This window comes from Triturus cristatus, chromosome 3_1 (genome assembly GCF_964204655.1).
Source record: "Triturus cristatus chromosome 3_1, aTriCri1.1, whole genome shotgun sequence".
Lineage (NCBI taxonomy): Eukaryota > Metazoa > Chordata > Amphibia > Caudata > Salamandridae > Triturus > Triturus cristatus.
The window spans coordinates 303,107,186-303,122,559 of NC_140583.1; the positions used below are offsets into that span (position 1 = coordinate 303,107,186).

A 15,374-nucleotide genomic window follows, 5' to 3' on the forward strand; every position below is an offset into this window, starting at 1 on the left:
AGATCCCGGAGGAGGTGAATTCCCTCCATTTTGAAGTGATGATAGATTAACCACCCGTCGAACTCTGAGGTATATTTCTAGTCGTTGGCCCCATCCTGCTTTTCCCCCAAGAAAACGTTGCTGGGGAAACCTCGGAGTAGAAGGTTCGAAGACACGATTGCTCTTTTTGCCAAAAGCTCATAGACTTCCCTGTCTACTAAGGCCATCTTCTCTGGGGAAAAAAACAATCGGGCTGGGCGAGTAGTCTGGATGTGGGAATCGTAGAACTCTATTTGAAACCCCCTGATTGTCTGCAGAACTCAGGCGTCCGAGGTCAGGGCTGCCCAGTTGTGTACAAAGAGTTGCAACCTGTCCTCAATTCTTGTATCCACTGAGTTCTGAATCCTTACCTTGGGTGCTGAAAGAGCCGTTGCCTCTTCCTTTACCCCCTCGCCGTCTTGGGTATGAGTGTGTGGGGTAGAAATGCCCGAACTTGGCTGGGTCCTGCCAGTGTCCTCTGTGGGATTCCGTGTCTCGGTTGGGGGTTTGGCGGTAAGGACGGCCGGTCGAGCACCCCCTGCCCCGACCGGCCCTGCCAAAAACACGGGGTGTAAAGATCCGTTTAGTAGAGGTTTCAGCCTTGTCCAAAGAGTTGAAAGTATTAACGAATTTTCCCAACTCTTTCATGAAGGGGTCCCCGAAGAGGTTGCCCTCCGCGATGTGTCCTGCCTCCGAAGTGGTGAGCTCGCACAGCTTCAGATCTATCTTTAATAAGGGGGTATCAACGTCATTCCATTGAAATCACGGAGTTTGCGTTTCCCAGGAAGATAATTGCCCTCTAGGCCCAACTAGACAGAGCCTTGGGAGAGATGAGGCCTCTGGAATATTTAGCGTCCTCCGCCATGTAAAGAATCTTAGCTAGTGGGTCCGCCAAATCCAACAGTTTGTCTTGGCAGGAACGCCAAGAGCGATTGATTCCTTTCTTGGGATCGCATACCAATTTAGCCAGGAAGGTGGACATCTTGGTCTCTATTTTCAGCGTGAGTGACACTTTTCCCTCCAACGCCGGTCTAGGGCATTCGGCGCAGAGGCAGCTCCTCACTTCCTTGTCCAGCAGTTTCCTAATCCTAGCAGCAATATTCGTAGTTGCCAGCTTAGGGGTGGGTCCATTCTGCCGACCTGGGGTGCAGCAAGTAGTCCGGGTTCAATATGTCACCCAACCTTGGGGTTCTGTCCCAGGACTACCCGCCACTGGGTGCCAAGGCCTGCCAGAATCTCTATCCCCATACGAGGTTTGGGGCGAGTCATCCCGGTCCCCCGTGAGGAAGGGAACAGGACCCCCGAGGGCCCCCACAGACCCTCCGATGAGGGGTGCGGGTTGGATAGATTTTGAGAGTCCATAAAGGATTTCTTTAGGTGTGCGAACGCGTTGGCGTCCACCCCTGCCTCCTCTACACGCTTGGGCACTGAGGTGGAAGGCTGCCCTGGAGGTAGAGGGTCTAGGACGGCTGAACCATCTTCCTTCTGCCTGAGGGGTTTTAGACATTGAGGTTGGAGTTGGAGGACTTTCCTCTCCATGGGCGCTACGACCTGTGTAACCGCCTTGAAAATAGATGTGTCCATTATCTGGCAAAAGTTGGCATCAATGGGGAGGTAGGCTTAGGGGATAGTAGATAGGGGATGTCCCCTAATAGTCAACCAAAGGGGACTACAAATGGTCACCCAGGGGTTAATATTGTGTAGGACTCAAGACCCTGGACCTCAGCTCCCTGCTGCTAAGGAGGGTATTGGGCCGGTCCCTGAATAGCGAAGATCTTACCCACTACGTGGGTGTTCTGCTCCAGGCAGGGGGCTCAGTAAAGGCTCACTCCCAATTTACTGTATCTGTCCTCCCCCGAGGACAGCCGTGCGTATGTCAACGGAACACAGTTGCTATGGCTGCCCGGGGTGTGGGGGGTGGTTAGAGGCGCACTAGGCGCCTAATTGCTGTTTGCAGTTCCCCTAGCGGTCGGAACACCGCACCACGGGAGGAGCCTGTAACTGAGAATAGCGACCACGAATGGGAGGAGAACGTTCGCGCAGCCGCGCTGCAAAGTAAAATGAGGTTAACGGAGAAGTGCGAAACAGACAGGGCACAAATGCCCAAAATATTGCATCAACACCTTACAAAACATCAAAACAACACCATATAGAGCAGAGCCGAAAAACACCTCTCTTAGGCTGCTGGAGCAGCGAAGAATGAGAAGGATAGAGCGTCCTCGGGAGAAGTCTTTGGAGGTCCTGCACTCTGATTGGACATTATCTATGTTGAAAAAATTGTTGTTTCATTTCCAAGGACTCATGGGAACTGTAGTTATGTGTGCCTAATGGCTGGGGGGGGGGCGAGGCCAGCCGCCGATCATGGCGTACGTGGATTGAGGGAGCTCCAGAGCCCGGGAACATTTATCCGGTGACACTGCGGTAATTTGAGCTCTGCTGTGCCATGCCATCCTGGCATGGTGCAGTGGCTGTCGAGGGCTGAGTGTTTGTGCCCCGACTGCACCGATCCCGGACAAACACAGAGGCTGGGACTGCGGCCCACGCGACGGCCGTTGGCTGAGAAGACGCACCCTGCCTGCACAGCCCATCGGCGAGGCAGCGTAACGTGGACTGATTGGCCGGAGGCAGCCCCAGTCTGCGGTGCTGTGGGCCTGCAGGCGGGAGACCGGCGCTGAGGAAAACGGAGCAATTGTCCCGAGGCCGAGTGGCGGCTGCGACTTGAGGCTGAGGCCGGAGCTACGCCGCCATAAGGCGGGAGGACGGCGGGTGTGCGTCGGCCCGGACACTGTGGCATGGGCCTGCATATCCCCTCTCTGGTGGAGTGGACGGATCGACCGGACACAACCCGGGTCTGCAGAGTTGCGGACCTACCGACAGGATACCAGCGCTGTGTGCAACGGAGGCCCCACTCTGCGTCTGCGGACGGATGCGGAGAGCTGCGACTCTTGACTGGGCTTGGACGGAGCTGGAGGTACGTCACCGGAGGTCGGTGAGGTGGTGGGGGTGTGCCGACCCCAACGCTGGGACGGGGGCTCGTGGGCACCTTTGAGGTTGGGCGGCAAACAATCTCTGGAGACGGGAGGACTGGAGAGCGCTCCCCCCCCCCCCCCCCCCCCCCCTTGTTATCAGGTGCGGTGGCGGTGGACCCTGGGCCTGAGGCCTTTCCCTCCCTCTCTCTACCCTGGCCTGGATGAGTGGCGGATGGCTGCACTGACCGAGCTGAAGGGGGAAACACAGCCCCAATAGAGCCACTGAGACCAAACCACACTCTGGACGGCGCAATCAAACCTGCTATTGCCCATTGTAGGTCCCGGTTGGGAACTGGCGGCGCAGTATGGGGCACGCATGGCCTGCGAACCTGGGACTCCCCACCGGTGTCGCCCAGAATTGGGGATAGTGACTTTGTGCATACTGTTGGTGCGGAGGGGGGTGTGCGTGATCCGTGGGGGTCCTCACCTGTTGCCGTGACGCCACCGGTGGTGCCCCCTTGGGTGTGGGGAGACCAACGCTCTCTGCTGAGCGCGCTACTACATAGCAGGAGACTCTGGTTGGGCCCTGTGGCTCATGCACCCCGGCAGTGCCCATAATTACTACCGCAGATCGGCCTGGGCTTGTCATAACATGGTTCACTCTACATGGCGGCCCTGACCTGGTCTGATGTTTCACGGCCACAAGTCGGTGGCTTTATCACTGCTCAAATTTGACACGCTGTCTTGCGGACTCCGAGGGCTGCTGCGCGTTCAGTCTCTCCCTGCCTCTTGTGGCTGGGCTCTCTCGGTGGCATGGGGGACTAATACACGCCTTTCTTTGGGGACTCAGCGGTCATCCTTATTAGCACTGTAATCCCCTATCCAGTGCTCACGAATACCTATCAGACCAGAGGCATTTGTGGCGAAGTTTTCCCGAGGAGAGATGGGCCGAGTAAAGGGGAAACCACAGGAGGTGGCCGCCACGCACTCCCAAGACAGAGGATGGAGACCCCGCCTGGAGTGTGCAATCTACTAACACGATCCCGCCTACGGATGACACGGGACCCCAGGATAAGTTGGACTTGATACTTAACGAGGTCCGAGAATCCAGGAAAGCCATAGAACAGCAGATAGGAACTCTTACCACCGGCTTTACCCTGCTGAAGGTGGATCACCACAAATTAACCGTGACGGTAAAGGACCATGGCTCCACCCTAGATGACTTGGTGCCACAACAGAAGGAGCACTCAAAACAGATCCAGGTTCCCCAAAAACAGGTTGTGGGGCTGCTGGACAGGGCTGAGGATGCTATTCAATATATACCCGTGCCCGGAAGGGCTCCTAACCGTGGGTGTCTTATGTGATGGGTACGGCTATTGTTCCCCACTTTGCAAGCACTACAGTTCATTATCTATCAGTTCAATGTATGTTTTGTTTGGTCTGGCCTGGTTTAGTTTATAGGCGAGACCTAGTATTATGTTTACATTTGGGGTTTGTGGGATCTGGCACATCGCAAATGCAATGTCTTGCACAACAACATGGTCATCTAGCTGGAATAAGTACGACACAATTTACTATGAATGCATACTGTAGACAGCTATACATTTGTGACATGGAACGTCCGTGGGATAGGTTCTGTGCACAAAAGATACAGGGTATATGCACACTTGCTATGCCATGGGGCACAAGTGGTATTCCTCTAGGAGTCGCACTTGATGGAAGTCGAAGTTGCTAAAATGCGGAAGAAGTGGAGAGGACAAATAATCTCCACGAATTACTCTGCTTTTGCCCGGGGGGTGACGATTTGGATAAGAGGGGGAGTCCCATTTGTTGTACTGGACAAAAGGGTGGATACACAGGGTAGATATATATTTCTGCGCGGCACACTGGACGGGACACCGCTAATCCTGGGAATGTCTATGCTCCCAATTTTGACCAACAAAAAGTTCTTGTGAGTCTGAACTCGGTTTTGACAGGGTAGGAGGCCTACCCATGGATAATTGGGGGCGACTGTGATGCAGTGCTGGACATTGCCCTAGATAGTTCCCCCCCCGCCCCCCTCCCGAGAGGCACGGTGGCCGGCAAACAGGCGGAAGCACTACGTGACTGGGTGGAGGGTTGGTCCCTGTGTGACGCGTGGAGGCTTAAGAATCCGGCGCATAGGGAGTACTCTTTTTTCTCCCCAGTACACCAATTACACACTAGGATAGACAGAATCCTATGTTCCGGTTCCATAGCAAACCAAGTTACAAACACCATTTACTTAGCGAAGACATTCTCAGATCATAATCCCCTGGAAGTGCCCTTAGCTGGGGTAGAGTGCCCACCCCGGTTGCCACATGGCGGTTATGGCCCCAAACACTGGAAGACTCAGTGTTTCGTAGCACACTCTCCACGGCGCTACAAAACTACTTTACGGAAAACAGGAACACAGCCTCCAGATTCATGGTCGAGTGGGATGCAGTGAAACAGTCATACGGGGAACAGCGATTAGCGCCACGGTGGGAGCTAGACAAGAGACACACAGGAATCTGAAAGACACTGAGGGCAGAAGGTCCAAGTTAGAGCCGGAGGCAGTACATGACCCCTTGAAACAAAAGTCCTTACTGGAAACACACATTCAACATGCAGAGTTGCTGGAAACTCTTAGGCTAATCAACTATAGATCTTATACTCACTTACACCACTTTGACACAGATGAATCAGGTACACTGCTAGCGAAATTGATTCAGAATGATCCTCCTACAACAGTTATAGGCCATATTAACCTCCCTAGGGGTGGTTCTGCGGATATGATATAAATGAAGCTTTTGGCCGATATTACGAGGGACTGTACAGTGCAGTCTGTGCCGCTCTACCCTGTGCCGCTCTACCCTGTGCCGCTCTACCCTATGCCACTCTACCCTATGCCGCTCTACCCTATGCCGCTCTACCCTATGCCGCTCTACCCTAGGCCGCTCTACCCTAGGCCGCTCTACCCTAGGCCGCTCTACCCTAGGCCGCTCTACCCTAGGCCGCTCTACCCTATGCCGCTCTACCCTATGCCGCTCTACCCTATGCCGCTCTACCCTATGCCGCTCTACCCTATGCCGCTCTACCCTATGCCGCTCTACCCCACACCTATGCCGCTCTACGCCACACCTATGCCGCTCTACGCCACACCTATGCCGCTCTACGCCACACCTATGCCGCTCCACCCCACCCCACCCCTACGCCGCTCCACCCCACCCCTATGTCGCTCCACCCTATGTCACTCCACACTATGCCGCTCCACACTATGCCGCTCCACACTATGCCGCTCCACACTATGCCGCTCCACACTATGCCGCTCCACACTATGCCGCTCTGCTCTATGCCGCTCTGCTCTATGCCACGCTACTCTACGCCACGCCATGCCACTCCACTAAAAGCCATTAGCTAAGCCAATTTCTCTTGCGTAGGAAAAGCATATTGGCTTTGCCAATGCTTTTTGTTTCTCCTTGGTTCCTGCAAGACTTTCTTTTCTGAGTGCAACGCCCCAACCCCACTTCTTCGGAAAATGCTGCTGTGGTACCGATTCTTAAGGTGAGAAATCTACTGTTGGAAGTATCCATTAGAAGAACAAGTAACTTATATTCATTAACAATCTTTCTGGCAAATACTCCGATTCCACACTGGCCTCCCACCGCCCGTTCTGTGGAGAGAACTCCTGAACTTCTTAATAAGGTTCCAAGTTAGGTTTTGGCACTCTGTTGCCGGCAATTCACAAAAAGGAAAAATATTACTAAACTGACAGCGCACAAGGACGGGGCTTATACTAGCTTCATTCCATTACTTCCGGGGCAGAACAGAGTCGCATGAGCCCACCTTTCATTGTGCAGGAGCATTGCTGAGGAAATTCTTTGAATGGAGTCTGGCTAGTCAGTCTCCTGTTTAAATCGAATCAATCTCTGAGGCAAGCTCTTGGTGTGGAGGGATTCCTGCAGTTATTCTGCACCTGTCACGGGCATGACCTCAGTGCAGGGATTCTTGAGGGATGTCTTTGGGACACTATCTGATATTGAAATAAGTTCCTATGGAAGTCCTTTACTGCAACAGCAAACTGTACTGCATGCCACAGTGCCAGCTTTGTACAGCTCACTGAACAGCTCTACTCCCGTTGAGAAGTTGTCCACATAAAGGTTATAACCTTTGTGAAGGAGTGGATGGACAGGCTCCCATACAATCTTTCCCATGACTCCTAGCATTGGAGGGCAAACTACAGGGTTTAGAGTGGAGTCCTTCGCTATATACACTCTCTAGCCTTACACATAGCCAGTAGAGCTCTAACACAGCATGTACAACTTGATGCCATAATGTGCTCTTTTGTTCGCAGTGTACTGCCTGAACAGCAGCCGCCCTTTGTAAAGGATCAAGGAGTCATCGATCCCTATATTCTATCCAGGGTTACAAATCTCTGGAATATTGGCAAAGAAATGTTTCATGACAGGCCGAATTTTGAACAACCTGTCATGGTCTGGATGGCCCCAAGGCAATGCAGCAGAATTGTCATTTAAATAGCAAAAAATGATCTCTGCTGATGTTAGGTGAGAAGATGGTTGTTACCCAAACTGTGCGAGTAGACTAGTTGGACTGCAAGCTTAGTTTGTGCATTAACCTCATTTTGAGCGTAAGGCCCAAAAATATCTTCAGCTCCTCTAGTGAAGTGGGAGCCCACTGGGGTGCCCTGGAATGAGGCCCTATAGTGCCTCCCCTGTTCCCTCAGAAATTGCTTGGCTCACGCATTTTTTGCTGCACAATTTGTTCAAGGAAGTCAGCATCCAAAAAGAGATGAACAAAGTCAATTGGCAAAAAATTGGCTATATCAACTTTACATCGAGCATTGCCAGTGGACAATGAAATTTGGGACTGAACTAAATTGGGAGCCTGCCAACGGAGCACTTAATCTGTGCTTGCTGTTGCATGAGCCTGCTCTCCAGGTTGGTCTACCCTGCTGTGGTACACAGACTGTGCTTGCGAAGGGACAGCATGATTATCATCATCATGTCCCTCAGAATCGCTGGAAGACGAGTTGTCAGATGGAACTTTACTGACTGAAAAATCACTGAGATGCTTTCTTAGTATCTGCTGTGTGTCTCTGATCCTGCTTCAGTGCTATCCTCCATAACTAGATTTAGTGCCTGGGCAGCAGTCATCCACCGAGACGCTATCTCTGCTGACTGGCTAAAACTTTCCTTCTAAGAAACTGTCCTACGTAGAAGGCAGAAGTATTGTTCAAAATCAGTTGTTGGTTGTCCAGTGTGTTTTTTTTCCTTTCTTAAATAAATGTGTATTTTCACATGCGGGGGGGAGCAATTGCCCCACCAAGGGAAAAAACACATTTATAGAAAAGAAAAAAAAATGAGTCACAAGGGGGTCGACCCATGTCCTCAGGGCCGACCCAACGTACATTTATTATATATTTTGTGTGAAATGTGTGTTTTCTCACGATTGACACAACACGAAAAACTCACAAAAGAAATATGGGTTGAACTGGGTATGTCAGAAGGGCTGACCTCCTGATGATTTCACTTTATCTATATTTGGAAAATGTTTTTACTATCCCAGGGGTGCAATTGCGCCCTCCCCCCCCCCCTCTCCCCCTTCCAAGGGTAAAAGTGTTTTTTATTTACTTTCTGCCCTCAAGGGGGGTCAGCCCGGTCACCACGAGGCCCTCACGCTCCCCCTCAAAAAATGTTGTTGTCATTTTAATTTATTTTTTCTTACTTTTACCTGGGGGGACAGACGTAAAACCACACATTAAAATTATTTGTGCCCCTAAAGGGAGCTGCCCATTCACCATGAGCCCCCACCCCCCCCCCCCCCCCCCTCTTAAATGCTACTCCCTGATGGTCTAGTGGGTTTTGCTGGCTGGGGTTACTAGCGCCAGGACACCGTATGGTTACATTTGCGCCCTACAAATGGAATCAATAATAATAATTTGACTTAGAGCATTTTTTTGCCGGCATTTTCCTATTGTTGTCTTGTCTTAATTGTGATTCACATGACTCTATATCAAAAGCCTGAGTTTTATGCGTAGGGTATGGAATGGAGATCGAAATGGAACACAGTGAGAGGCTGAAGGAGGGCCGGAGTGCTTGTGAGACTGGGATCGAAAGTTGCTTTTATGGCTAATATCCTGCTAATAAAGATAGCAAAGCAGCTGTTAGGAGCTCTACACAAATACATTTTGTGGAAAGTTATACAGGGAGAAATTTGAAGTTAGTTCCTAATAAGTAAATAGCTAACTTTCTTTTTTTTTTTTTTATTGAATTTTAAAACATACAAGCATGAGACTCATTATGACAAAATAACAATAGTAATGACACACGTTGACCAAGAATTTGCAAGTACAACAGTAAGCCCATCTGGTTACAGCTCTATAAACTCAACCTTCTTAAGTGCTACACCTATATCCTGAGCTTTCCTCCCAGCGCAGCCTCAGTGTAATTTCAGTGTCTCGCTGAAAGTCAGAGTTCGTCACTTCCAGAGGGGCGGTCAGGGGCTATCGTTGGCTAATCAAGTTGTTTCCTGCATAGTGTCGGCAGCTGCCACCTCGCCACTCATCTTCGTGGCAAGGTACAGTTTGTACAATTCCCAAAAGTTTTTAGGTCTACTCTGTGGAGGTAGTTGTTCACTAAAAAGTTCCGTCTGCGTGCTACAGTAAATCATGTCTCGTGTCCATTGTGTTAACGTGGGAACAGGTCCCCCTGACCACCATATTACCACCCTGCGTTTGGCCGCCAGCAGTCCCATGTCCTCCAGTCGTCAGACCCCCTTAGGTATCTGTTTAGAGTAGCCTAGCAGAGCAAGTGCAGGCTCCGGTGTGAGTGTCAGTTCAGTAACCTGTCCTAGCTCCCGAAAGACCGAATCTCAAAAGGTGGAAATCCCAGGGCATGACCAGGCCAAATGGAGAAAGTCGGCAGGCCGTGTAGTGCAACGTTCGCATGCTGGATCCTCTCATAGGCCATATCTATGTAGCCTCTCTTGGGTATAGTAGACCCTATTGAGGTATTTAAAGTGTATCAATCTATGCCTGCCATTTAGTGAAATGCGTTGGGTGTTGGTGCAGCAGTAAGTCCACATTTTATCATCTATGTCTCTGTCCAAGTCCCGTTACCAGGCTAGTCGGATCATGGTGTAGTGGTTTTCTCTGTAGGACATAGATAATTTATAGATCTTGGAAACTATTCTGAATGGGGATTTCGCCTTTATGGCATAGGTTAAGGCTGGCAATTCTGGGGGTTCGAGTAAGTCATCCTCTAAAATATGCAACAGCGCGTGTCGTATTCTGTGGAATTGGAATTGTGTGAGCACTGTGGGTGATGGGTCCCTGGGGTCTAAGTCGTCCCAAATCTTGGCGATGCCGTCTGCGAATAGCTCACCAACTGTCTGTATACCCAGTGTGCTGAGTGCACGTGTAACTCCTTTATCCCTGCATGGGGGCAGTCAGAGACACCAATCAAGCAGAGCAGATGGCGATTAAAGAATTGCACCCGCCTGCTGGTTTAGTAGATGATGCCACGCATGCGTTGTCGTGTTGATTGAGTCCAGAATACATGTCCTGCGGTCGGCAGCTTGGAACAATAACTCTGGCAGTGGTAGCGGAGTCACCACCACTGTTTCTATGCGGATATGCGGAGCGTCTGGAGGACCATGCATCCAGTAGTATGCATGTGCACACTGCGCAGCTCTGTAATATAAATCAAAGTCCGGCGCGCCTAGCCCGCCCATGTGATAGGGTAAGGTAAGAATCTACCATTTAACGCGCGCCTGCTTACCCTTCCAAGCTAACTTTACCATCAAGGTAGTAAGATGGTGAAAGAAGGAGCATGGGAGTACCATGGGGATATTAGAGAAGAGCAATAATAGACGTGGCCATACTACCATTTTCATAATTGAAATTCTGCCAATCAAGGACAGGGGTAGTCTAATCCAGCTGTCTACGTCATCCTCTACTTTGCTGATAGCCACTTCGTAATTTTCCCTGAACACCACTTTAGAGTCCGTATGTACTTTTATACCCAAGTACCTTAAATAACATCCAACTTTCATGGACATCAGTTAATCAATTAATCAAAATACAGATATTGACATTACAAGATCTTTTACCTGTGATAACATAATGGCCTTTGAAACCTCCCACACCGTAGTAATGCAAATTACATAAATGGCTGTTGGCCTGGTATCATCACAGGAAGTGATGCTATACTTTGTGGTTGAAAAATCTCTAGCAGGTACAAATTAAATAATCTATAAACATACCTAATTCAAATCCTAATGAAAACGTTTCTACATACAATATCAGTAGCAGACTGTATCTTCAGAAACAGGTTAAATAATGCGTCATGGGTTTAGAACCTTTTTAAACAGTGTGCAGCATTGTAGTACATTATACTGTAACAGTGCACTGTGTGGGCTTAAGTTGAAGTGGTGGTAGTTTTCAAGGATGGAAATTCATGCCCACTGCCCTAATGACAATGCTATTGGAGAACCAAGATTAAATTAAGTATTAAAGACTACTGTGGTATCTGCACGGCAAATACTTTGAAATTCTGATTTCAAGGAGGTGTGCACTGTGTGCTGTATCTGGAAAGGGAGGGATATTAAACCCAAGATCAGCTACCCCACCATGCCAGGGAAAGTGATGCAATATCCAAGAGAGACTACCCTCTCCTTGACGTAGAAGAGATGGCTTACCTGTTGTGAAGGAGGTGAATTATAGTGCAGTGTGCCCCTCACACCCATGATCCAGGGGCCACTGCGCTTTAGATATCTGTGCATCAGGGGCCTAGACATCAGACCACTTTAAAAACAAGCATTTTTTGTGGGCTCCCTGGGGCACAAGAAAAGAGCCAGCCCTGGGGATTTGATCCCTGTGGATTTTCGTGACTCAGGGAGGTGCGCTGCGTACACCCCCTACTTTAAAAAAAAAAAACTATTTGCTCTAGGGAATAGGGTCCGGGGGCTGGTAAAGGCTTGGGGGGGGGGGTGGACGTGCACCTCCTTCCCCTTTAAAATTAAGACGACTCCGGGGGAATGGGGACCCCAGGGTCTGAAAAGTCTCAGGAAAGAGGGCAACAAGTCCCCCTCCCCTTTAAAATTAAAACGGCCCAGGAGGAAGGTATCCCCAGGGCCTGCCAAAGCTCAGAGGAGTGGGCCGCACACCCCCTCTCCATTTCTTATATTTCCGCCCGGGGGATGGGCTCCCTGGAGCCTCGGAGAGGCTTGGGAAGAGGTCCGTGCTCCCTCCTCCCCCTTTTATTATACATTAAAAAAACTTTTTTTACACTTCATGCTTTGGGGATGGAGTCTCCAGGGCTGTAGTTAGTTCAGGGAGGGGGACTCTACGCACGCCCCTCTTTGGGGGGGTGGATGGATGTCATTTAAAAGTGACAAGGCCCTACAGCAGCCAGCCAACCATGTGACCAGGCCCTTCACCCAACCCCTTTTTTTAATTGTACTTTTTTTACAGTCCAGAGAGGTTAGGGTACCCGTACACAGCCCTCTTGGACCATATTTATTTATTTCTTTTCCTCTGTAAAAAGTAAAGTTAAAACCATAGGAATGGTTTTTGGTAAAGTATGGCCACTGATGGCCAGCGTAATTCTGTAGTAGCTATCTCTAATTATCATCCATATACAGGGAGCGTAACCCTTAAAAGTACCAGTCAACCAATATAAGTTCCCTTCAAAAGAAAATAGGCCCAAACTACTTAAGAACCAATCTTCTCAAAATATTCCACCTACGCTGTGCATTGCAAATGACATTTCTGGGGTTTATCAAAATACAACATTTATTATACAAAAAGATTATGAAATGTAGTATTTTTATATTAAATCTCACAAGAAAAATTATAGTTTGAGTATGAAAACTCCTATCTCCTTAATATTAATTATAACAATTTTATAGTAGCAGACTTTTGTCGCAGTGCTTTAGTGGAACTATGTGCCTACCCTACCTGCTTCAGGACATCATATTATACACGATTTTCATAGGTACAGATCCAAAGAACAAACTATTAACAAAAATACAGCAGAAATATCATTATTATACACAGGATAAATATAACCAATAAGATTATTGACCTATAATTAGACGACCAACCTCTGAGAGGTTGCCCTCTATAATTCTTATTAAATCTTATTCATTTCCTGTCATATACTTATGTCATAGATTTAGTAATACTTCATCTTTTAGCATTGTATTTTTATTCCACTGAACACATCACTATTTAATTATGGTCAACCCTATTAATGTGTACTCATTAGTTGGCATCCTACTCTAGCTCTTGTTAAGAGAGAACGTGTTGACATGAGTGAGCAGTCCTTTTATTTTTAAGGACTCTAATATCTCGCTCCTTATTTTTGTATCATGAACTTCACTGCTCAATTAGTAGTTAATACATTCATATTTTCTTAATGAGTTAAACCACCCACATACCACCTCGGTTGGGGCTCTTTTAACCAAACTCATGCCTCTCCATACTGGTGCGAGTCTCTGGCGTGGGAATCATTTTAAAGTCTTACAAATTCTGGTTTTTTTCTAACACTTCACTCCACCCATACACACTTTATTTGTTCACTGTGTGTTTGTGTGTGTGTTAGTTCATGCTACCAAAGACCCCTTTCATATTGAGCCACTCCTATAATTTTCTTTTGGTGCTCTTTTGTCTATAAAGAAAAACAAACGCCAAATCCAGAGGCGCTGCACTTCGGGTTATCAGTCGCATGAATTAAGGAGGAGAAACATTGAAATGACCACCTCCTCTAGAGTTGCATTTTCTGCCAGTTTTATGTCAATATACATATATCCAAACTTGGATACTATCATATGGTTTTGTCTTTGCATGCCTCAAATATGCCTCAAATTCCAGTATTGAGTGGTATTGGGCCCGATGTGCATATATATTACAGTCCACTATTCTTTCTTCCTTTTTTAATATATGATACTCCTTAATAATGGAACAGCGGGCTGTGAGTCGCTTAAATATAACCTACATGTAACCAAATCAGTTGCGTATGTTAGGGCTTCCATCAATTATTTTTACCTCATTATTCACCAGGGTGTCAAATAATCTACATGATTTTACCAATCCAGTAAGATGTCCACTGTTCACAATATGTTATGTTTTTTTAATTTGTAAAGCGCGCAGCTACTCGGAAGTGTCCCGGCGCTGTATAGCGCTGGGGAACCCATCCTGGCTTTCCCTGTGAGATGGTCCCTACTGGGCATCTCCAAGGTGAAGACAGGCATCCCCGGCGCTGATGGGGCCGTGAGTGGAGATTAAGCAAGCTATTGCCCAGAGTTGCTGAGTGGGATCAATGGTTAGAGTGGGCACCAAGGCGAGAATTATCGAGTCCGCTGACCTTGGCCCAAGACCCTGCCGCGACGGGAATCGAACCCTGGTCCCGGGCCAACCTCTGCTTCCGGGTCTGCCGCCTCTAACCATTGAGCCACACCAATCCACCAATAGTACTGTTAACATTATTGAATTCCTCAATATCCGTACTCGCAAGGCTACACCTTGCTTTAGAAAACATCACATTTCATACTTAATCTTATTATTCGCTCTATTCTACTTGCTGCCCCAATTCTCATTTCAAGTTTGATTTCCACTTACTGAGTACAGTGGGACTCCTCATACCACGGATGAGCCACATTTCAAGAGGTTGTCCCATAGCCAGCATTTTTCTAGCCCCCTCAGCCCCCCCAAAGCATACATTCGCACATTGGAGCAAATTTGGCTTCCTTCGCACACCCTCTTATTTGGAGGTAGCAGTCTGAAACTGAAAACCTTATTAGTGAGGAAGGGGTTTAGGTTATCCACCATAGTATAGTGTGTGATTCCAGGAAATGGGGTAATTTGGTTGCTTTTTTGACTGTTTAAATTCCATAGTCATATCTGATGGCAGTATAAGGGCTCAGCATCAGTGGTAACTAAGATGTCGTCAATCCGTCATTCAGTATAATCAATTTGTCTAGAATGTCCTTGGTGTCCTTAATATATGATGGGAGGATTGTCTTCAATGACTGTAGGTGCTGATCAAGAATCAGATGCTGCCCTATCTAAAGGTCTACCCTATAGCTGCAAACATCGCCCCCCCATATGGGCGCTATCAACAGGTCTGTGTGGAGTCCTGTACTATTGGTGTGTTTGCATAACACCTGCATGCTTTCCATTCCAGACTCTTCTGTAGGGCAGCATCCTATGCCTGTGTCACACCTGCTGTGTGAATTTTGGGGTTTTGAACTGGTGTCTTTACTTCTACCAGACGCACATCTCCATGCATTCATATTGTAAACTTGGTTGCTAGTCTTGTCCTGTGCCCAATGTATTGGCTCTATCTCAGTGATGTGACTGCTCAT

General features: G+C 48.4%; 1 protein-coding gene across 6 annotated transcripts in view; it reads left to right on the top strand.

Annotated features, from left to right (window-relative positions):
- MYO9A (myosin IXA) overlaps positions 1-15,374 on the top strand; it is a 1,236,948-nt gene that overhangs the window by 332,060 nt on the left and 889,514 nt on the right. The window lies entirely within an intron of this gene.